The sequence below is a fragment of the Sciurus vulgaris genome, assembly GCF_902686455.1.
Source record: "Sciurus vulgaris genome assembly, chromosome: 6".
Classification (NCBI taxonomy): domain Eukaryota; kingdom Metazoa; phylum Chordata; class Mammalia; order Rodentia; family Sciuridae; genus Sciurus; species Sciurus vulgaris.
In genome coordinates, this window is record NC_136466.1 from 46,834,260 (window position 1) to 46,860,169 (window position 25,910).

Sequence of the window (25,910 nt, forward strand, 5' to 3'; positions counted from 1 at the left end):
TTGATGTGCAATTTTAACAGTAGCTTAAATAATAACAGTTCTTTCCATTTGCCTAATATTTTTCAGAAGTATCAAAGTTTCTTTTAAATGCTTTCTAAAAATTAATCTTTTATACTTCAATGGTATAGTCTTGTCCCCATAGGTGTGATTTTTTTCATTTGTACAAATGGAGAAACTAAATCACAGAGAAACTACAAATCCTTGCCTGCATACCAGCAATAGTGTAAGGAGTAGAATCAGGTATTCTGATTTATTTTAAGCGGCTCATATCACTAATCTAAGATGTAATCTTACTGCTGCTGCTTTTATTGAAGTTGTGAGATAACAGCAAGTTACCTATTTTCCTTAAGTTCCAGTTTTCTTATCAGTTAAATGGAGACAATAACACCTGAAATGTAAATTTTTTATTGTCATGACTGTAAATAATACATGAAATTGCCCTCCTTGATGACACCCAAAAGGCATTTTATATATGATAGTTTCTTATTATTTAATAGTATAACCTGGTGCTTCTGATAAAGTGATAGTATCAGTTTCTGACTATAGAAGTTTGCTAGGGTTGCCATAGCAAAGTACCAGAGATGAGGTGATTAAACAAGGAATTTATTTTCTCACAATTCAAAGGCTGGAAGTCTGAGATTAGATGTCAGCAGGGTTGGTTTCTTCTGAAAACTTAGCTTCATTGTTCTATCCCTTAGTTTGCAGATGCCATCCTCTTTCTGTGTCTTCATGATTTTCTTTCTGTGCATATTTGTGTTCAAATATCCTCTAAGAACACCAGACAGATTGAATAGGACCTACCCTAATGACCTCATTTTAACTTAGCTGCTACTTTAAAGACTCCAGAATTGGTAACATTCTGAGATATTGGAGCTTAGGAGTTCAGTATATGAATGGGTGTGCGGTACAGTGCAATCCACGACTTTCACTTTCAATAATAACTAACAATCTCACTTACATCATTGTCATTTAGGAATATATTAATTATAAGGGAAGAAGGGCAAATAATGTTTTTATGGAATTTGAAAAAACAGTTCTTTTTTATGTATAAAACCATGTCTGAATTCAAGTAAATGACTTCATCTTGTGGGAGCAACTACATCTAAGTGGATTTTTGGAGGCAGGTGATCCTAAGAAGTGCCTAACTTCAGTGGAAAAGAGGAGGCAGAAGACATCTTGGGGAGTGTTGGTGTTCAGGGTCTGCTGTGGATACCTGGAGCTTGAGACCCTCAGGCAGGTGGCTTAGAGCATGCTTCAGTTATCCCACTCCAGGGATCAGAACCTGGGTGTTTAGACACAAACTCCTGATCATTTGTCCAGGGCCATTTCCAGGACGACTCTGGGAGTTCTCTTAGCTTCTCTTTAGCTGGGTCTGAACATAGTCTGTGGTTCCGAGGCAGTAGAAATGGTAAATGCAGAGGTGCTAAGGTGAGGAATTATCTCAGTATTTTGGGGGGGTTCACTCTGTGTTGTTTCTTGGTTAGTCAAATAGCACAATTTTAATAGTTATGACACCACAGTGAAACATCTTCAATGGAAAGTATAAGTACATATATCATTATGAATGACAAGGGTATAAGCCATATTGGACAGAAAAATAAATGAAATAGACTGGTCACAATATAATGCAGTAATTAAGGATGTTGACTTTGAAACCAAACTGATCTGGATTTTGAATTTTAATAGTTGATGTTTATGAGTGGTGGGAACTTGAGTAAGATCTAAGTTTTCTCTTAAGGAAAAACTAAGTATAGTTGTTCATTGGATTACATGAGGATATGTGAAGGTTTTATTGTAACTTTCAGGTCATGAATGCTCAATAGAGTAGCTATTATAACCACATTTAGATAATAATAAAAGTGAGGCTTAGCAATTTTTCTCCGGTAAATTTTAGCAGCCATGGCACATGTGATCAGGGACTTTTCTTCCTTACTTAATGTCAGAAAACCTACCTTCTCTCTTCCATAACCCAATTAGGAGTGAGAACACCTACTTTTTTCCTGTGTTAAAAATACATGAAAAGGGCTGGGGCTGTATCTCAGTGGCAGAGTGCTTGCCTTGCATGTGTGAGGCACTGGGTTTGATCCTCAGCACCACATAAAAATAAACAAATAAAATAAAGGCATACTGCCCATCTATAAGTATAAAAAAATTAAAACAACAACAACAACAAAAAAAACCCAAAACGACAACAACAAAAAACAGGTGAACAACGTCAAAAACCTGTGGCTGTTGGTCCTGTGTACCAAAGAGATTTTGTGAGGCTCAACACTGTTAGTAAAAACTTTTTGTTGTAGCATGATGTACAAACATAAACTTTTTGTTACAATATATGGAACATAGTGACATAGAGTCTCTTTTTCTTGGATTTGTCAGGTCTAGATTTAGATATGGCACTGGAGATGTTTCTTTTTGAAGACTATGTCATTTCCTTCTCACAGACCTTGAGTACATCATACTCTCACCAGTTATTTTGAAAGAGCAGAAGAATTGTGTTAAAATTTGGGAAAACCAGGTGATCACATATATCCAGGTACATAATGTACAGGTTCAGAGAATATCCACTGAATCTAATTTAATATACTTTAATGTATTAATCTGCTTCATTACATTCGTCACCTGCATTATCGTCTGTCTCTGTGGAACCTGACCCTTTTCTCTGCATGTTCCAGGTGCAACCTTGTGACATCAGATGACAGCTGTGCTCTTTTCCAGCACCTGACCTTAACTGAGTGTCACCTTGGGAACTTCCAGTAGCATTGCTTTCAGAAACTCCCCATGCCAGGCTCTCTCGCACACTTTTCCCTTTCCTTCCCTTTTCTTTTTTTATTCTCTTCTTTCTTCTCTTCCTTCCTTCCTCCCTCTTCTTTCCTCTTTCCTTTCTTTCTTTCTTCCTTTTTATCTCTCTTCATTTCCCCCTAGGACATATTTCCTTCTTGCTTGGATAAAACAGATTCATTTTTATTCCACAGCACCTTCTTTTTTTTATTGTAACTGCCCTCTTTGATTCTCATCTTCCCACAAAATTCAATTTGGCTGCCAGTCAAATCCAAAAGTAACCTTTCTAAAACAAACTTTTGTATTTGCTAAATATAAGCATTAGGGAAATTGGGTTGTTATTGTATGATATCAACTGGTGAAAGGATATTCCTCCACAATGGTGAGATTTATTATTTAACAGAAACAGTATAGAGCTTGAGGTCATACATGCCATCGTGCTTAATTGACGGAGTACAGTCCCCTTTTGTCCCTCTCTGAGATGTGAATTCCATTCTACTTCAGTCATTCTCCTTCAGTTACATTTGCTTTCATTCCTTCCCATCCCATACGACTCTATCCCACCTTATCCCATCCCACCTAGTTCTTCTTCCTGGGCCTTATGCACACATGAGCAGAAGGGGACTTTTCTAGGTAATAAAATCATGATATATAATCTGTAAGGTGGTATAGTAGGACTAAGAAAGTAATTAATATTAAGATAGCATGGATTATGGTTCTAAATTACTTTTTGTGCCAACTGTATTATTTAAAGATGGCTAGTATGTGTACAGATAATAAAGAAGTAAAAAAAAAAAATCCTCAGGAAAAAAATCCTCAATATACTTTCCAAGCTGAGTATGGTGATGCATGCATATAATTCTAGCAACTGGGGAGGCTGAGGCAGGAAAATTGCAAGTTTGAGGTCAGCCTCAGCAATTTAGGGGGACCCTGTCTCAAAAACTAAAAAGGTGGGGATATAGTTCAGAATTAGAGTGCCCCTGGGTTCAATTTCCAGTATTAAAAAAGCAACTAACCAACAAACAAAAATGCCCAAAAAGCTTTCCAAGTTTAAATCACAGGGCACTATTTAGTTTTTGTTCTTTAAGAGAAAAAGGGGAGATAGTGGTGGACTTGCACAACCCTTCAATCAAATTTAAATTGAGTTGTAAGTTACCGTCTTTCACATAAACTGTCCAGCTTCTAAATAGTCGCTATAGAGAGCATTGCGATTGCATCGTGAATCTTTGTTTTACTCCTCACACATGGTGTTGCTACCAGGTCCTGTGTGTGAGAGGTTCCTCATCGCCAGCTCTAGGAGTCTTCCCCAATTGTAAGCTAGTCAGGATAATCTTTGATACTTTTTGTTTTAAACGTTCAAGTATAACATACATACAATAAAAAGCACAAGTCTTAAAATATATGATTCAATCTTCACTTATACCAATATAAAACTACAATTATGCTGATATTAATTCAATCTTTTCTTACTTTGGACAGTGATGGTTGAGTGATACAGGATTAAGCCAATCAGGGCATAGCATTTCTCTTTCCTTCAGTGAGGAGTCAAAAGTTGTTTTAGTGAGAATGAAGCATTTATTAATTGTGGGAAGCGACCTCTCCCTGATACCCTGTAAAGTAGGACATACTATCTCTGGTGTTGCTGGTAGCCCTCTTCCACTGCAGGGAATGGTGGCATGAGGACAATTCACCTACCAAATATCACTGATGTAGGCACAGACTTTCAAATTCTGGTAGTTCTATTTTTTTTTTTTTCCATATTCTCACTTCTTGCAAAAATCTTGTTTGGTTTCTGACCCTTGCAAATAAGAGCTCTCTCATATGGACAAAATATGAATACAACAAAAGGGAAATATGAAAGGTTTTTGGCCTCATGTAAATTCAATTTGTAATGTAAACATAAGACTTCTAAATATATGAGCATCTAGCACAGAGATCCCTGGGTATAGTGTTAAAAGAACTGGGTTCAAGTGCCGGTTCTACTCATTATTAAGCTTTCTGACATAACAAAGTCAATTAGCCTCTCTGTATTCCTAACTGTAAAACAAAAGTTAGATTATATGATTTCCAGAGGTTTTGCTAAACTCAGAAATCACTATAACATTTTTTAATACTTGAATTTTATCAATTCCTGATCTTCCATCAGAATTCTTTCCCTGTCTCCTTCCTTCCCATCATTTATTTTATTTTATTTTTTTAGAAATAAGCATTCGGCCAGGTGCCATGGTGTGCGCCTGTAATCCCGATGGTTCAGGAGGCTGAGACAGAAGAATTGCAAGTTCAAAGCCAGCCTCATCAATTTAGGGAGGCTCTAAGCAACTCAGTGAGACCTTGTCTCTAAATGAAAGATAAAAAAGGGCTGGGGATGTGGCTCAGTGATTGAGTGCCCCTAGGTTCAATCCCTGGTACGAAGAAAAATAAATAAATAAGAAATAAGCACTCACTATTAATGTTCTCTATATTCTAAGAATAATTTTATTCATGATTGGTCAATGGCTATGACTATATAAATTATATAGAGTAGGTGCAAGGAATGCTTTTGCTCTGTTTCTATCTTATTTATTGGCAACACACAAAGTGCTAGGTTGGCTTTGCTGGTGAAGAAGCTAAGTTGCTCAGCCCATGTAATATAATCTCCAAAACTGAGAGTAAACAATGAGATAACATTTAACCTTGAATTAGAAAGGAGACTTAAAATACTGAAGAATATTTCTTCTCTTTTTTATTTTTAGTGCACTCTTACTTCCTATATCCTTGTATGAAACCTGCCATGGTTCTGACCATATTAGTAGTGATTAAGGTTCATGTTCATTTAAACCTATGATTACCAAATTGCCAGTTCATGGAGGTGCTAGTTCCTAATCCCTTCTGAGAATCTCCAAGGAAAGCTCTGCTGGTTTCTGTGTCTGTGGATGAAATATGCCTATTGTTGTGGGCTCCAGACCTGAAAGTCTGTCAGATCATTGGATGGAGATTTTAGCACTCTATAAAAATTCAGAATCTGCAGGATTCTTGTAGCATAATCTCTGGAGGAGGTACCTGGGAACAAAAAAACTTGTAAAATTTTTAAAACACTCCCCATAGTTAATCCCTGAATCTTTTGGGAACCCCTGGTCTAGACTGGGATGTGTCTGAATTTACTTCTAACACATTTTACCCAAAGATATATAAGATTCCTAATTATTTCAGGTGTGATGGGCTTTTCATTGCTGATGACCCAGCTCCAGCCTACATCATGGCTGCCAAAGAACTTGATTCTGTTGATGGGTCTAGAATTATTAGCTCTTAAAAAATTGTCATCCCATAATCTGATTCATATAAAGTTATTAAATACAAGTGATAGAAGTAATATGCATGATGAAGTTTGTTTGCATAGTTAGAATTGGGAGCCAAACTCAAATGCTGACTGGGTCCAGGTAAGAAATACAAACAAATGAGTAGCCTGGGTAAGATAATATAAAATACAGAGACCATGGCAGCCAGGGCACACCTTCTCCATCTGAAGGACTTTCCTGGTGCTCAGCTCCAGCCAGTTGCTTTCATTTTAGAATCAGGAAAAGTGTTGCCAGATCTTTATTTTTTATTTTTATTTTTGTCAGGATGGGGGGATGAAGATAAAAGTTAAATTTTTATGCTGAATTTTCCAAATTAAAATTTTGGCTTTATTTATTTATTTATTTTTTAAGTACCAAGGTCATGGATGGGAATTAAGCCTACAGGCAAATTTTGTTTTCAAGGTCTGCAATAGAATCTAGGGATTCTGGGAAGTGAGGTCAGGATAGTACCAGAGAAGCAGATTGACTTTGGATAAGAGCTCAAACAATTGGATATCATCCCAACTTAGCCAAGGACTTGGGCCCAGGAAGCCAGGGGTCCTGAGAGCATGATTAGGCCGTGAATCTCCCTGGCTTATTGTTTTATCCTTTGCTATGATGCCTTGAGTCCTGTGAGCCTAATGTGCAAATAAGTTGGGCTATTCATTCACAAACTGAAAATGTGCCAATTTGTTTTCTCTTTGATTTCTAAGAAGTAAAGAGACAGGAGAGACGGGTGGCATCAAATATATGTAAGCCAATAAATAAAATATTTCAGTGAATGAGAGCATAATATGGTAAGAAAGAGAAAATAATTTCACAGGACTTACTAAAGCCTTTTCAATGGAAGAGATTAACCATTATGGTAATATGTTGAATGTCTTTACAGATTTGCTGAAAAAATTTAAACAACAGCTAGACTTAAAGCAATTCAAAACTCTATTATGTATTTGCAGAAACAAAGATATGTACTCTATAAAAGGAAATGTCCTACTAGCTAAATGTGGCCATTTTATATCTGATTTTTCAACTAGCTGTTTTGATCACTCACAGTTTATTTCCACATGTAATACATATTATAAATGGAAAATTTTACTTCATGTCTGTAACCTTATTTTGAATGATGAAAAGAATTTATAAGATATTCATACTTAGATTTGTGGAGTTTCATACTACTGAGTTGATTCACTTATTGTTTAATTTTGAAATAATTTCAAACAAATTTGAAAGATTAACTCAAACACTCCCATATCTTTTATACTGATCCATCAATTATTAATGTTGTATGCCATTTACTTTGTCATATTCCTTTTCCATGTTTACTCTATGTACTATAAATCATATATATAAGGACATAGATATTCTTTTCTAATCCATTTGAAAGTAAGCTGCAAAATCACATCTCTCTTCTTTCAAACACTTCAGTGTTCCCACCCCAAGGACAAGAAAAATCTCTTATGTAACATTAATATATTTCTGAAAATCAGAAAATGTAACCAAACTCAACAACATTTAATCAAATGTACCAATCAATGGTACATTTCCAAATTTGCCAGTTGTATAGTCAAAGTCATTTAGAACATTCTATTCTAGTTCAGTATCTAAAGATCACGAATTGTCATGTCACCTTACTCTCCATTTTTTGTCATGTCACTTTATTCTCTTTTAACCTAAAACAATTGCCCAGCCTTTTTTGTTCTTCCTGACAATGACAGTTTTGAATAGTACAAGTCAATTATTTTATAGATTATCCTTCAATGTGGACTCTTCTGAAATTTCTTCATAACTAGGATCCAGTTATATATCTACTGCATGAATGATGTGTCCTTCTCCAATCACTTTTCATGTGAACTTTGATCACTAGGTAAAGGTTAGTTATACCTGATTTCGCCAGTTCAAAATTGCTGTTTTCCTTTCATAATTTAAAAATAATAGGAGAAGAGATTCCTTTTGACTATGTAAATTTGCTGTTCCTATTCAAACTTTTGCTCACTGGTCTTAGTGTGTGTTAGTAATTCTTTCCTGAATTTATTTCAATGATGATGAATCCCAAATTTTAATTTTTCTAATTTTGCCATTTCTTCTATGTTTATTAATTGATCTTCCACTGGCTTTCTCCCTTTTCCCTTATTTATGTATATCAATATATACTGATTGATTCTTATTTTATTTAATAGATTATAATCTTAGTACTGCCATTATTTACTTTTATCTTTAGATGTTCAAATATTGGTGAACTATCTAGATATCATGGTTGTTCCGAACTCAATAACTTATACTCGATCACAAGAGAGTACATAGATTGGAGAAGGAAAGCATCCAGGTTATTGATTTGCTTCCCCCTCCTTCACCCTGCTTGCTGCCACCAGAGGCTAACCTACCTGAACTGCATTATAGGAATTTTCACTTTTTAAAGTATTTTAAAATTTGGATTAAAGAGTATAGAATTGTGGGTTGGCAGTTATTTTCTCTCAGCTGTATTCTCTCTTCCGGTTTCAACTGTTGCTAGTGGGTATTTTGCTATCAATATAAGTTTTGTTCTTTGTAAGTAAACTATCTTTTATTCTGATTTCTTTTACAGTATCTTCACTGTCTTTGGTGTTCTGCAGTTTCATCCTGATATGTCTAGATACACATCAGGTAGGTGTTAGTTGTCTTTTTATGATTCATTTTGCCTCCTGAATTCAGTACTCAAATCTTATTCTTTCCCAAAAAACCTCCAGGTATTTTTTTCTTTTAATATGTTATTTTCCCTATTCTCTTTTTTGGAAATCATTTTAGAAATACTTTGAAATTTCTCATTCTGTTTTTCTTGACCTTGAACAGCTTTTCCATATTTTGTTCTGTTTTCTTTGCTTCTTTCTAGACAATGCTCTTATATCTGCCTTTCATTCATTGATTTTCACTGTACTTGGCTGTTGAGACCACGGAGGGTCCCCAAATTAGCACATATCACAGGATTCCTCACGCCAAACCCAACCAAGGACAGGTCTTATCCTAAAATTACAAAGTTCAATAAAATATCTTCATGAGTGAAGAATGAAAAGCTAACACTAGCACAGAAAAGACACCCTTAAAAAGTCAAGTTGTGTAACAGTGACTATTAAATAAGTTGTATTTAAATTGTTAACATGAGTCAAGTTACACTGGAAGAGAAACAAAAACAGGTTCAAGGAAAAAAAGAAGGAAAGGATAATCTTCAAAAATTTGAAATGCTGTGAATGAATTAAACAACAAATTAAGCACTTAAAAAAATTAATGATATGCTTTCCCTTTTTTCTCAACAGCCCAGGACAATTCCTACATTAATTTTTCAGTTTGAAGGTTTGTGAACCACATATAGTATGAATTGGATTCCAAACTGACAAAGAGGTGCACATTATTGTTGTGAGTACTAGGTAAGATTTGGTGTTGGCACCTTGTGCTGGCAAGTGACTTGTCCTAGGCTCTGCCTTCTTTCAGAATCTCAGGATGGAATGTAATTTAATGTAGAGAAGGTGGATTTTTAAATCCAGGCTTTTTCTAAGAAAATTTTTTCTCCTTGGTTTTGAGACAGTGGCATTTGGATGAGGCCAATATTTCAGACTAGGAAAGTTATACCCTCATATAGTCACTGTTTTATGTTATTTTGGCTAGTATGGATTTCCTTTACTTTCTCTGGGAGCTCAATTGAACATTTAAATATCTTAAAACAGATTTTTAAGATATCTACGGTTCTTCCCCATAGCAATACCAGAATATTTTTATTACCTTAAAAAGAAACCCTAAGGGCTAGGGATATAGCTCTCAGTTGGTAGAGTGCTTGCTTTGCATGCACAAGGCCCTGGGTTCTATCCCTAGCACCACACACACACACACACACACACACACACCAAAAAAAAAAAAAAAAAAGAAAGAAATCCCAAAATCATTTAGCAATCACCCACAACTTCTAGAGACTTAGGCAACCACTAATCTACTATAACTACTGATAGATTTGCCTAATCTGAACATTTCTTACAAATGGAATCATATAATAGGGAGCCTTTTGAAATCGGTTTTTCATTTGGCACAATGTTTTCAAAGTTCACACATAGTATAATGTGAATCAGTACTTAACATCTTTCATTTTTCATAATTAGTAAACCATTTTCATAGCAGTTTTAGGTTGGAAACAAAATTGAACAGAAAGTACAGAGTTCCCAATTATTATGTTATAGAACCTCCTCTCTGTGGACATTCTGCACCACAGTGTGGATTTTTGAAAATCAATGTACGTATATAGGCACACATTATTATCCAAAGGCCGTAGTTTATAATAGGGCTCACTCTTGGTGTTATGAATTCTATGGGTTTTTGCAAATACAGTTTAAAAAGTACCACTTAGTAGTACATAAATTAATTTATGTACCCTAAAAATCCTTTGTGCTGCCTGTTCATCCCTTCTTTCTAGCTTCAACCATTAGTCAATTTATTATTTCTACCACTGATGCCATCTATTCCTGATCTTTGCTTGGTATGCAGATTTTTGGATTATTTACTTTTTAATTAGTACTTTTTGTTACTAATTCAGCATATTTTTTGCCATAGGTTGGATCCAGCATTGTATTTCTTCTTCAGTCTGTTTTGGTGTTTTGTGTCTTTCTAGGAATTTGTACATATCCTGCACATGATATAATTTATACATATAATTGATCATAGTATTCCTCATAATCCTTTTCATTTTTGTAATGACATAGTAATGACTTCTCTTTCATTCAAAATTTTAGCGATTTGATTCCTCTTTTTGTTTGGTTGTCTAAAGTTCTTTCTATTTTGTTCATCATTTTAGAGAGTCAACTTCTGTTCTTTTTAATATTTTCTGCCATTTTTCTATTCTTTATTTCATTAAGATGTCTTGATATATTTATTTTTATTCCTTTTGCCAACTTTTATTTTCAGGTTTCTTCTTAGTTTATACTATTGATTTGGTTAGCATAGCCATTCTAGCTCTCATTTAATTGAAGTCTGCATGATTTTTTTCCCCTTTACTCTCAATTTACTTATATCTTTGAATCTACAATGGATCTCTTATAGACAGTGCACAGTTAGACACTGGTTTTTCAAAAATACAAACAACCTCTGCTTTTTGATTGGTTTGTTCAATCTAGTCATTCAATATTATTATTATATGGTTGTATTTGTGTTTGTCATAAAATTTTTGATTTCTATATGCTTTATATCTTTTTTATTCTTTTATTCTTTCTTACTCACTTTATTCCTTATTTATTGCTTTCTTTTGCATTTTAGTCTGTTCTGTGCTGTTATCACAGAACACCTGAGTTTGGGTAATTTATAATGAAAGCTATATATTGGCTCATGATTCTGGAAGCTGTGTAGTCCAAGATCAAGGTATTGGTATCTGCTGAGGGTTCCTCATCACATGATGGAAGGCAGAAGGGCAAGAATGCAAGAGTGGACCCATTCCTAAGTGCCCTTTTCATAATGGCATTAATCCATTCACAAAGGTAGAGCCCTTATGACCTCTATACCTCCCATTGGGTCCCACCTCCAACCCTGTCACATTTGGGATTGAGTTTCTAATGCATGACTTCTGAGGTACACTTACAAACTTCATTAGGCATTAAGTAAACATTTTCTAGTGAATGATTTTTAATTCCTTTAATGAGTTCTTTACTTTTTGGAGTTATTCTTAGTGTATTCCTAGGATTTACATACACTTCACCTTATTAGAATTCTATTTAGATTAATGTTGACTTAATTCCAATGAATATAGTTACTAATGTTACTTCATTTAATTTTGTCTATTAAAGTGGCTCAGAGAAGAATAACAAATAAGAATATATATATATATATATATATATATATATATATAAATCTACCATCATTTGCTTAATAAGTAAGCATCATTCATTTCAGTCTGAGGAAATCCTTATAGTATTTTGTATTTCTTATAGATAGAACTTTAGGCAACAAATGATCTATTTCTATTTATTTAAAATTTTCTTTCTTTTTTCTTTTTGGTATTGGAGATTGAACCCAGGAGCACTTAACCACTAAGCCACATCCCCAGCCCTTTTTTATATTTTATTTTGAGACTGAGTCTCACTAAGTTGCTTAGAACCTCACTAATTTGCTGAGGCTGACTTTGAACTTGCTATCCTCCTGCCTCAGCCTCCCGAGTCTCTAAGTGTTTTCATTATTTTTTTTTCTGTTAATTTTTCTTTTATAAAATTATTTTATTTTATTTTATTTGGTCAAATTAGTTGTACATGACAGTAGAATGCATTTATACATTTTGATAGATCATACAAAAATAGAGTGTAATCACTCATTTTTCTGATTATACATATTGCAGGATCACATTGGTTTTGCAGTCATACATGTACCTGAGGTAATAATGTCTGTTTCACTCGAATATCATTCCTTCCCCCATACCCCTTTCCAAATTTACTGGGCATTAAAGTCTTGCAGTTGAAATTATTTTTCTCTGTGCTTTGAATATGACATTGTACTTCTTTCTGTTCTCTACTGTTTTTAATAAGAAGTCATCTTTTAACCTCACTGGGTTCTTCTTGAATGTGATAAGCCATTTTTTCTTGTTAATTTCCATGTGTGTCTTGACTTTCAGCATTTTAATTATTATGATTCTAGGAATGTATCTCTGTGATTTCCTAATTTGAGTTTGTTCAATTTCTTGAGTGTACAGATTATTGTATTTCATCAAAGTGGCTAACTATTCCATGATTATTTCTAAGAACATTTTTCCCCATTTCCTGTCTCCCGTTCTTCTGTTACTGCCATTATACACAGATTGATGTGTCTGGTGACATCCCACATTTCTTTGAGGCTCTCTGCATTTCTCAATATTCCTTTTCTCTTTGTTCTATAAATGTATATTCTGGTTTGCTGATTCTTTCTTCTGCCAGTTGCTATCTACTGTTGATCACTTCCAGTTAAATTTAATTTGGGGTTTTTAGTTTTCAATGTAAGAATTCCCATGAGATTCTTTTAAAATATATTGGTATCTTTATGGATGTTTCCCTGTCTGGTGACACATAGTTATCCTAGCTTCCTTCATTTTTTTCACATGGTTTTTAAGCATGGTTCCTTTAGTTTTTTCACATATTAATAATGACTACTTTGAAGTCTTTTCCCACTGATTTTGACATATGAACTCTCTCACATTCAGATTCTTATTCCTACATTTTTCTGATGAAGGGTCTTATGTTCTGTGTGTCTTTTTTTTTTATTTTTTGGCATTTCTTGTATATTTTTGAAAAATACATTTTACATAATATAGCAACAGTGGATATTGATTTACCTTCCATCTCTTTAGGACTTGTGCCTATTTGTTTATTTTGCTTATTTGTTTGTTTATGGCTTGGATAAACTATTTCCAGAGACCTATATATCTCAGAGTATTAAGACTTTGAGCTTCATCATCAGAGGATGTATCCTTAGGCATGTTATTGTATTGTTCTTTCTATAAAGTTTTCTGTCTTATTTGGTATCAAACCCAGCTGTGTAGCTCCACTATTTCCTGGTTGATTGCTGTCTATTTTCTATTGTTTTCCACACTAATTTGGGACATAAATTGCTCTTATTCTGATCCAATTAAATTCAGGGAGGGGTATTATCTGATTCCAGTCTTTTTTTTTTTTTTCCTACAACTTCTTTTTATTTAACAGTATGACAAGGAGAGCATTCAGTGGTATCGCCTATAACCTATCCATTGTTTGTCATAGCTTTATACCTTATCATTGTTTTTGTTGTTTTTTTCTTCCTTTTTTTAATTATTGTAAACAAAGGGATACATGTGGTTTCTCTGTTTGTACATGGAGTAAAGGCATACCATTTGTGTAATCATAAATTTACATAGAGTAATGTTGTTTGATTCATTCTGTTATTTTTTCCCTTCCCCCCACCCCTCCCACCCCTCTTCTCCCTCTGTATAGTCCCTCCTTCCTCCATTCTTGCCCCCCTCACTAAACCTAACCATGACCCTAACACCAACCACAACCCTGACCTAAACACTAACCCCTCCCACCCCCCATTATGTGTCATCATCCGCTTATCAGAGAGATCATTTGACCTTTGTTTTTTTGAGATTGGCTTATCGCACTTAGTATGATATTCTCCAATTGCTTCCATTTGCCTGCAAATGCCGTAATTTTATCATTCTTTATGACTGAGTAATATTCCATTGTATATATATATACACCACAGTTTCTTTATCCATTCATCAATTGAAGGACATCTAGGTTGGTTCCACAATCTGGCTATTGTGAATTGAGCAGCTATGAACATTGATGTGGCTGTATCTCTGAAGTATGCTGATTTTAAGTCCTTTGGGTATAGGCGAAGGAGTGGGATAGCTGGGTCAAATGGAGGGTCCATTCCAAGTTTTCTAAGGAATCTCCACACTGCTTTCCAGAGTGGCTGCGCTAATTTGCAGCCCCACCAGCAATGTATGAGTGTACCTTTCTCCCCACATCCTCGCCAACACCTGTTGTTGCTCGTATTCTTGATAATCACCATTCTAATTGGGGTGAGATGGAATCTTAGGGTGGTTTTGATTTGCATTTCTCTTATTACTAGAGATGTGGAACATTTTTTCACATGTTTGCTGGTTGCTTGTAGATCTTCTTCTGTGAAGTGTCTGTTCATTTCCTTAGCCCATTTGTCAATTGGGTTATTTGTATTGTTGGTGTAGAGTTTTTTGAGTTCTTTATGTATTCTGGAAATTAGTGCTCTATCTGAAGTATGAGTGGCAAAGATATTATCCCACTCTGTAGGCTCTTTCTTCACATTGCTGATAGTTTCCTTTGCTGAGAGAAAGCTTTTTAGTTGGAATCTATCCCAGTTATTGATTCTTGCTTTTTTTCTTGTGCTATGGGAGTCCTGTTGAGGAAGTCTGGTCCTAAGCCAACATGTTGAAAATCTGAACCTACTTTTTCTTCTATAAGATGCAGGGTCTCTGGTCTGGTTCCGAGGTTCTTAATCCATTTTGAGTTTAGTTTCGTGCATGGTGAGAGATATGGGTTTAGTTTCGTTCTGTTGGATATGGATTTCCAATTTTCCCAACACCATTTGTTGAAGAGGCTATCTTTTCTCCGTTGCATATTTTGCACCTTTGTCTAGTATGAGAAAATTGTATTTATTTGGGTTTGTGTCCGTGTCCTCTATTCTGTACCATTGATCTACCTGTCTATTTTGGTACCAATACCATGCCGTTTTTGTTACTATTGCTTTGTAGTATAGTTGAAATTCTGGTATTGCGATACACCCAGCTTCATTTTTCCTGTGAAGGATTGCTTTAGCTATTCTGGGTTTCTTATTCTTCCAGATGAATTTCATAATTGCTTGCTCTATTTCTGTAAGGTACATCATTGGGATTTTAATTGGAATTGCATTGAATCTGTATAGCACTTTTGATAGTATGGCCTTTTTGACAATATTAATTCTGCCTATCCAAGAACATGGGAGATCTTTCCATCTTCTAAGATTTTCTTTAATTTCTTTCTTTTGTGTTCTGTAGTTCTCATTGTAGAGGTCTTTTACCTCTTTTGTTAGATTGAATCCCAAGTATTTTATTTTTTTCGAAGCTATTGTGAATGGGATAGATTTCCTAATTTTTCTTTCCAAGGATTCATCACTTATGTATAAAAATGCTTTGGATTTATGATCATTGATCATATATCCTGCTACGTTACTGAATTCACTTATGAGTTCTGAAAGTTTTTTGGTGGAATTTCCAGGTTCCTCCAAGTATATAATCATATCATCAGCAAATAGGGATAGTTTGAGTTCTTCTTTTCCTATTCGTATCCTTTTAATTTCTTTGGTCTGTCTAATTGCTCTGGCTAGAGTTTCAAGGACAATGTTGAAAGGAAGTGGTGAAAGAGGGCATCCCTGCCTTGTTCCAGTTTTTAGGGGGAATGCTTTCAGTTTTACACCATTTAGAATGATATTAGCCATGGGCTTAGCATAGATAGCCTTTACAATGTGAAGGAATGTTCCCACTATCCCTATTTTTCTAGTGTTTGAGCATGAAGGGATGCTGTATTTTATTGAATGCTTTTTCTGCATCTATTGAAATAATCATGTGATTCTTACCTTTAAGTCTGTTGATATGTATAATGACATTTTTGATTTCCTGATGTTGAACCAACCTTGCATCCCTGGGATGAAACCCACTTGATCATGGTGCACTATCCTTTTTAATATGTTTTTGTATGCTATTTACTAAAATTTTGTTAAGAATTTTTGTGTCAATGTTTATTAAGGATATAGGTCTGAAATTTTCTTTCCTCGATGTGTCTATGGTTTAGGTATCAGGGTAATATTGGCTTCATAGAATGAGTTTGGGAGGGTTCCCTCCTCTTCCATTTAATGGAATACTTTGAGAAGTAATGGAATGAGCTCTTCTTTAAAGGTTTTGTAGAACTCGGCTGAGAACTCATCTGGTCCTGGACTTTTCTTTGTTGGTAGGCTTTTGATGACTTCTTCTATTTCATTACTTGAAATTGGTCTATTTAAATTGTGTATGTCCTCCTCATTCAGTTTAGACAACTCATATGTCTCTAGAAACCTGTTGATGTCTTTGAAATTTTCTATTTTGTCGGAGTATAGATTTTCAAAATAGCTTCTAATTCTGTTTTGTATTTCACTCGTGTCTGTTGTGATATTTCCTTGTTCATTCCGAATTTTAGTAATTTGGGTTTTCTCTCATCTTCTCTTTGTTAGTATGGCTAAGGGTTTATCAATTTTGTTTATTTTTTCGAAGAACCAACTATTTATTTTGTCAATTTTTTGTATTGTTTCTTTTGTTTCAATTTCATTTTTTTCAGCCTTGATTTTAACTATTTCCTGTCCTCTACTGCTTTTGGTGTTGGTCTGTTCTTCTTTTTCTAGGGTTCTGAGCTGTAGTGTTTGTTGATTTTTTCTTCTTTTATTGAATGCGCTCCATGAAATAAATTTTCCTCTAGGTACTGCTTTCATAGTGTCCCAGAGAATTTGATATGATGTTTCTTTGTTCTCATTTACCTCTAAGAATTTTTAATTTACCTTCTGATATCTTCTGTTATCCATTCATCATATAATAGCACATTGTTTAATCTCCAGGTGTTGGAGTAGCTTCTGTTTTTTACTCTTTCGTTTATTTATAATTTCAATCCATTACGATCTGATAGAATACAAGGTAGTGTCTCTATCTTCTTGTATTTGCTAATGTTAGCTGTGTGGCATAATATATGGTCTTTTTAGAGAAGGATCCATGTGCTGCTGAGAAGAAAGTGTATTCGCTCTTGGTTGGAAGGTATATTCTATAAATGTCCATTAAGACTAAATTATTGATTGTGTTATTGAGATCTGTGATTTCTTTGTTCAATTTTTGTTTGAAACATCTGTCCAGTGGTGAGAGAGGAGTGTTAAAATCATCTAGTATTATTGTGTTATGGTCTATTTGGTTTCTGAAATTGAGAAGGATTTGTTTGACATACATGGATGAGCCACTGTTTGGGGCATAGATATTTATGATTGCTATGTCTTGCTGATTTATGCTTCCCTTAAGCAGTATGAAATGTCCTTCTTTATCCCTTCTGAGTAACTTTGGCTTGAAGTCCACATTATCTGAAATGAGAATGGATACCCCAGCTTTTTTGCTGAGTTCATGTGCATGGTATGTTTTCCCCATCCTTTCACCTTCAGTCTATGGGTATCTTTTTCTATGAGATGAGTCTCTTGCAGGCAACATAGTGTTGGATCTTTCTTTTTGATCCAATCTGCTAGTCTATGTCTTTTGATTGATGAGTTCAGGCCATTAATATCCATGGTTATTATTGAGTTATAATTGTATTCCCGTTCATTTGGCTCATTCTTTTTTTTGACACGACTTGGTTTCTCCTTTATTTGACAATTCCTTTAGGACAGTTCCTCCCTTTGCTGATTTGCATTGTTGTTTTTCATCTCTTCCTCATGGAATATTTTGCTGAGAATGTTCTGTAATGCTGGCTTTCTTTTTGTAAATTCTTTTAGCTTTTGTTTATCATGGAAGGATTTTATTTCATCGTCAAATCTGTAGGTAAGTTTTGCTGGGTATAAGATTCTTGGTTGGCATCCATTTTCTTTCAGTGCTTGAAAAATGTTGTTGCAGGCCCTTCTAGCTTTTTGGGTCTGGATTGAAAACTCTGCTGATATCCGTATAGGTTTCCCCCTGAATGTAATTTGATTCTTTTCTCCTGCGACCTTTAAAATTCTGTCTTTATTTTGTAAAAATATAATGTGCCTTAGTGTGAGTCTGTTGTAATTTTGTGTATTTCGAGTCCTATAAGCCTCTTGTACTTGATTTTCCGTTTCCTTCTTCAGATTTGGGGAATTTTCTGATATTTTTTCATTGACTAGATTGTTCATTCCTTTGGTTTGTTTCTCTAAGCCTTCCTCAATCCCAATAATTCTTAAATTTGGTCTTTTCATGATATCCCATAGTTCTTGTAGATTCTCTTCATGATTTCTTACCATCTTCTCTGTTTGGTCAACTTCATTTTCAAGACTAAATATTTTGTCTTCAATGTCTGAGGTTCTGTCTTCCAGGTATTCTATCCTCTTGGTTATGCTTTCTATGGAGTTCTTAGTTTGGTTTATTTTTTCCTTCATTTCATCGATTTCTGTTTGGTTTCTTTTCAATATGTCTAACTCTTTATTGAAATGATCTTTTGCCTCCTGTATTTGCTCTTTTAACTGTCGATTGGTGTGATCTATCAATGCATGCATTTGCTCTTTCATCTCATCATTCAATGCCTGCATTTGCTCTTTCATCTCATCATTTGCTTCTCTGGTCATTTTAATTATGTACACTCTGAACTCCCTTTCTGTCATTTCTTCTGCCATGCTGTCATTGGATTTTATTGATGTTACATCTTGATTTGTTTGGTGAATTTTCTTCCCTTGTTTTCTCATATTGTTCAGGTATCAGTGGACCACTGAGATATTGCAGATTTCCTCTATTTACTTATAATGTCCCTGAAGATTTCTAGTATATCCCCTCTTAGCCTTCAGTAGCCTGAATTCTTGGGGGAAGTTGATAATGCAGTGCTCCACATGGAAGCTGCCTCTCTAGGGGTGCTGTCCTCAGGTGGTGTACATTCCCTGCTAGTGGACAGAGGTGCTTCTACTTGTTTACCAATGGTCATCCAAAGGGGAACTAGGCTGCGGGTTGAGGCAAGGCCTGTCTGGGCCTGTGTCTCTGGTTTTACCGTCCTTGTGGGAAAACCTCACCCAGCAGGGAAGACTCACCCTTTGAGGAGGTCTCGCTACTCAGTTCCCCTCCTAGAGGTTCCCCTCAATCCACAACTATTGCCTGGGCTGGGTTGCCTTCCTCTGCAATGTTCCCAGGGGCCCGGATGTACCTCCTGGGCCTGGGAGCCTCACTCTGTGCAGAAAGGTCTCATTAGGCTGCCCCTCCTCAGAGAAGCTGCCAGCAGTCCTGGAACCTTCGCTCCGCCCCTCAGTTTGTCTGTGTGCGGCTCTTCCACCAAAAAGCTGCCTAGGTCCTGGGACTGTGCTCTGAACCTAATTGCCTGGAATCAACCCACAGCATGTGTACTCCTCTGGGCAGCCACCCAAGCTCCGGTGCATCACTCCAAGTCCAAGCGACCCACCACGTGCCTCCTCCTCTGGGCAGCCACCCGGTGTTCCATGCGGTCGCTCCGAGTCCAAGCAACTCGCTGCGCACCTCCTCTTCCCGGCAACTGCCCAGAGCCGCAGTGCAGTCACTCTGAGTCCAAGCGATCCGCCACATGCCTCCTCTTCTGGGGAGCCGCCTGGCGTTCCAGTGCAGTGGCTCTGCAAGTCCAACCAACTTGCTGTGTACCTCCTCCTCCGGGCAGCTGCCTGGAGTTCCTGTGCTGTCATTCTGAGTCCAATCAACTCACCGCATGCCTCCTCCTCTGGGCAGCCACCTGGAGTCCCGGTGGGTTGCTCCGAATCCAAGCACTGTGCTGAGTGGCCTCCTCTCCAATGATCCCAGTTGTTCGTGTTCACTGTTCCAGCGGGGGGAGGGGTGTCTCGCTGGGCAACTCTACTTCACAAAGTTCCCTGCATTCCGGGACTACCACCCCATCCGGGACGCCTCCCCAACGGGAGAGACTTGCCCAGTGGCTTTGAGTTGGTCGCAAGTCTCTCAATATTTCCTCTTCCTGAATCCTGAGTCCTGGAGCAACATGAAATGTAGCCACCCTCTAGTCCGCCATCTTGAAACCAGTCAATTCCAGTCTTTGAAGTTCATTCTAACCTGAACGTTAGTGCTTCGTTTTTTTTGTTTGTTTTTGTTTTTATTTCTGTTTTTAGCTGCCTCTTTCCCTAATTATCCTCTTGCGAGAATATACAATAGATTGATTCATGAGGTTATGATTTTGCATGTTATTCTCATGGGAAGTAACAAACTCTTGTGAATTGCTTATCACTCAAATCTCCACTGTTTATGAAAAGAACTTAGGCTTGAAATTCACCACACTGTTTTAAATATGGCCATTTCCTTTGGGGAAATTTCTAGAACTCTGTTCTTGAGAACTGCCTCACAGCCTGTAAAACACCTCTGAGCTACTCTCTGGGTGTGAGGTTGGGGTAGTATCTTCTTGGCTTGCTTTCCTACTCATAGAACCTTTGCATCACAAGTGAGCTGAGGGTCGGGGAAGTAGTTTCTGAGTTCTTATGAATAGGGACTTGTGAAGAAAAGAGGAGGACTCCAACCTCTTGGCTGCACTTACCAGGAATATAAGAATTAACTTTTGTAACTGGATATTAGATGAGATGAGAAATATTGATGGCCTTCCCCGCCTAGTGAGATACTGTACCCCTGATCTGGGAGCGGAAAATTGAGGGAAACTGATTGCTTGGCCACATCTTCCTGGAGTAGAACTTTTGACAAAATGAGCAGTAGAAGGGGAGGCAAGGTGGAAAGGAGCAGTTCATGGCTCAAGGACCTTCAACTTGCTGTTCCGAGATGTTGATTTTCTTGAATAACTTCCTTATTTGTTGTATATTGGTTTCCTATTCTATAATAAATGAACACAAACTTGATGGCTTAAAATGGATTTACTTTGTTTTGGCTCTTGAATCCAAAAGTCCTAAATAAGTGACATTGAACTGAAATCAAGATAGCAACAGTTATACTCTTCCAGAGTCTCGAGTGGCAAATTCGTTTCTTGCCTCTTCCAGATTTGAGATCTCCATACTCCAAAGCCGGTGCTTATGGACACATTACCTTCTCCACTTTAGTGTTTTTCAAACCTCTCTCTGGTTCATTCTGAAAAGGATACTTGTTGGGTTGGGAATGCAACACAGTGGCAGAAACTTGCCTAGCCTGTGTAAAGTGTGAGGTTTGATTCCAGCACCAAAAAATACCCCAAAACAACCAGATAGGTTACTTTATTAAAGTTTTGGTTCATCCAGATAATACAGGTTAATTTTCCCACTCTAGGGTCCTCCATAAATTTACATTTGCAAATACACTTTTCTTCAAAAAGTAACACAGTTTCCAGGGTTTAGGATCTTAATATCATTAGGTGGCCATTATTCACTTTACTTATGCTGTAAACTCTTGGAAAATTTTCAGAGATTTTAAATGTCATTTTAAAAAATGTGCGCTAGTTGCACTTGTTGGGATTATTCTGGTGAGAAAAGAGTCTCCAGATCTCCTCATACTGCCATTCCAGAAGTAAATCAGTACATACTTTTAACCTAGCATTTCCAATGTTTTGTCATAGAAGAGTTTTTCAGTTTGTGTCTTCTGATTAATTTGGGGGACAGAACTCTATAGTTTCATAAAAGCTCAGAGTCATATAATCTCAAATTAGTATGGAAGAATTCTTGGCTATTGGCAATTAGCTCCCTGTGGTCATTCATTTATTTATCTACACATGTGTTGTTGCATCTTCTGGTTGTGAAAATGTGCACTTTATCATAGTGGGCCTTAGACATCTTACTGAAGAAATGTTTGAAAATGGACCTATGTATTTCATGGTAAGCAGAACTTGAAAAGGCATAGAGATAAAATAGACAGCCTGAGCATGCAATGATAATCAGAAGCTTGAAGTCTTTGGTTTGATAGAGATCTTACTTTTTTATCCCTAACATCTATCTTCAGGCAATTCTACCTTGATTTCCCTTTGAGAAGTTGTTACACCCCATGTGGTACAGATGGGATCTTCTCTATTCAGGTCCAGATTTTAGAGGTTATACATGAGCCAGACATGCTAATTAGAGCATTCCACCCTTGGCTAAAGTGATTGCCATGACTCAAACACAGAAATGACTGCTGTTGCATCATCATCAATGATGATGGTAGTGATGGGATTTACTTATGTGTGTGTGCACATGTATATGTTCTTCACTGAGACTTGAATCTGGGAAAGTGTTTCCTGGCACTATACATAAAGAGATGCTCTTTTCTAAAAATGACAATGAGGTAAAAAGATGTAATTTCCAAAGGTCATTTTTGCTACCATTTGGGGGAATCTGATAATAAAATCAAGAAGGTGGGCCTGAGGGAGAGGGTAGAGTCTAGACAATGCCATTTGATATGTCCTGAAGTATGAGTTTTTCATGTACCTGACTATACATTTCTCCCTATTTGTAAACTACTTATTCTATTTATCCATTCATTACTTGCAACTGAGCCAGTTTGAAAACGTCTTCATATATTTTCAACTAAAAATTTCCTAGGAATTGCAAGCATTAATGTTAATTTCTGAAAATGTATAAATCACGTATCTCATTCAACTTAGACATTAGACAATAAAATTACTCATTTATTACAAATGGATCTAGTTACCATTTTCCCTGAAAGCTTTAGTGTTTGTTTAGTTAGGAGCAACCTCACAATTGCTTAGAGACCAGTGACTTTTTTTAACTAAAGTCTATTTCTCTCAGGCAGAACCTCTGCCAATTCATATTCATGTAAAGAAAGCTTGCATTTCATAAAACTAGGTACTTAGGCAGTTTCTAGGGACACTCAATTACCGAGCCCCCTTGTCAGCAAGTCTGCTGCCCTCTAACAGCAAAAGCCAGGAATAACTTAAGGTTTCTCTTGAGCCTTCATTACCACCAAGAACTCTAAACACACATACCTGAGGGAGCAAAAAGAAAAGGACAGTGACAGGGGCTCCCATAGGGCAGCAAGCATATTTTTGAACAAGCTCCAGAGTTTTATCCAATAGGAATCACTGGGGAAATGAGACAAACTGCAGGCTTAGAGTCTACACTAGAATTATTTTAAGGCATCTTGCTTTTGTGTGTTTTACTTGTCTGCGCTTCCAGAGCCTTGGGAGCATGAAAGCAGGGTGTGGGCTGTTGGGATCTGCAGGGATTCACACACCTCGGTGCAGTTCCTTGTAAGGGGGCTGCTGGGAACTGGGCCATAGGAAAGTAAGGCTGGGCTCAGCTGGAATGACCTACTCTCTCCTCCAAGGAAGTATCAGGAGAGGGAGGGCTCAGAGGAGTCCCAGTGCCTGCAAGCACAGGCTGTGGGCAGTGGTTAATTTTTATGAGAGGAAGGATTTTGCTAAATTAGAAAATGGGAGAAAGAAGAGAACAAATCATCTGCTTTGTGTCGTTGGTCCCAAACCTCATTGGGATAATTCTTTTCGAGTTTTATGTGGAATCTTGGATGGGAGCCTTTTGTCTTTAATGGGCTCTCCTCCCTTCCTCTTTCTTTCTCTTTCCCTTTTTCATTTCTGGAAAACTTTTCTGGGACCTCAATTTTTCAGTTGTGTATGAGAGATATTTTCTCCTGCTTATTTAGAAAGTACATGTCTCTGCTTCTCAGGCAGACACTCCTCTTCCACAAATCTCTACTACATTTGCAGGTTGAGCCATCTCTGCTTAACTTTGAGGCAAGTAGACTCCAGAGAAGCAGATAAGCAAAAGAGAAAAATTTCAAGTTTTTTCACAAAGGTTGTATTGTTCTCCAGGGATTGATAACAGTGACAGTAAAATAAGTAGTTGAGTTTTTAAACAGCGATTTAAACCTTAACATAAACACATTTAAAAATAAATGAAAGCTTAGCTTTTAATAAATTAGCAAAGAAAGTCTCTGAGTTTTACTTGCTGCAACAGTACCTTTATTTTGGAGCATACGAGGCTAACAAAAAGCTTTTGAAACAGTCTTTTGTTTATGTTATTAATCTGATAAGCAAAATATTTCTTTGATATAATGTAAAGGTAAACTTTAATCCATAAAAAGTGATTGTCAATTTCATTAGTTGAACTGGAGTTAAATATCTTTTATTATGATAGGGTCCATTTTTAATCACTTTTTTCACTTTTTATCTCTAATCTTTACAAACCGTATTATCTCAGGACCTCTTATTACTTACACTTGTTTTTGTTTCTAAATTGCTGGTGACTTGCCTCTTTTAGTCTTTCTTTGGCTCTTTTTAGTTATTTTTCCTGTGTGGCCTAGACCTTGAAATATGATCTAGAAGAAATCAGACCAGCTTTAAAAAGAGAAAGAATAGTTTTTTTTCTTTATTCCTATTGTTCTGCTAACTCTCCCAGAATTTGGATCATTATTCTGTCTATAGTGTAATCGCTCTGGCTTTGGGGTCTTCAATTGGTTTAAACCACACCATTTCTATCAGTTTTGAATCTGAAGTATTCATTTTTGTTGCCTAAGTCCTAGCGATTTCTAATGTTCTTTTTAGTGCCATTCCGACAATATTTCTAACATCGCCATTTTTCCCAACCTCAACTCTGCCTCTAAGAAAGAAGGAATGAGAAAACCAGAGCTAAAGCAACCCTGAAGAGAGACAGAAACATTGACCTTCAAACTTCTTCATCAACTACAACCTTAGGAAGGCATCCGATTCATTTGATGAATTCAGTCAATATAAGCAGAATCTATCCTGCAGTTTTTTTTAGGACCCTGCAGTGATTTCACTCTGGAGGTCTGTGAGGTTACTCTCTGATGGTCAGGGATGTTCCTAATCCAGTGCCTCGCTCTCCTTCTCTCTACTCAATCAGTTATCTTCTGCTCCTCCATCTCTCACCATTGTTCAAAACGCTCACTTATGTGACAAGAGATTCCTTCTCTTATCTATCACTTCTGATCCCCATCATTTGTCCCCTTGGATTTCATTCTTAATTCTATTTAAAGTTATTTTATTTTAAATACTTTCAGACTTCTAATAAGATGTGAAAGTAGTACACTGAGTTCCTGATTACCCTTCAGATATGAAAACATCTATATATCCATAGTACAGTGATCTAAACCAACTCCACAAACATCATTCAAATTTTGCACATTTTTTCAATAATCTGTTTTTTGTCTAGTTCTGAATCTTGTCTAGGAACCCACATTTCCTTTAGTTTTCATGTCTCCTTAATTTCCTTCAATCTGGGTATTTTTCTCAGTATTTTTTTTTTTTTTTCTTTCGTGACCTGGACCTTTTAAAGAATACCAGCCAACTCTTTTGTAAAATCTTCTTTGATTTGAATTCACCTATTATTTTCTTATTATATTTACATTATGCATTTTTGTCAGGATTATTGCAAAAGTTGTGAAGTTGTGCCTTCCTCGTTTATCATTTCAATCTTTTCCAAATGATGTTAACTTCAATCACTTTAAGGAGGTATGTGCCAAGTTTTTCTACTATGAAGTTTCAGTACTAGTTTCCCAGGGTTGCTTTAACAAAGCAATAGGCTGGGTGGTTTAAAACAACAGAAATTTGTTCTCTGACATTCTTTAGACTGGAAGTCTGAAACCAATCTTTGCTTGGGGCTGTGCTCCCTCTAAGCCTTTATAAGGAGAACCCTTCCTTACCTCTGCAGATTCTGGCA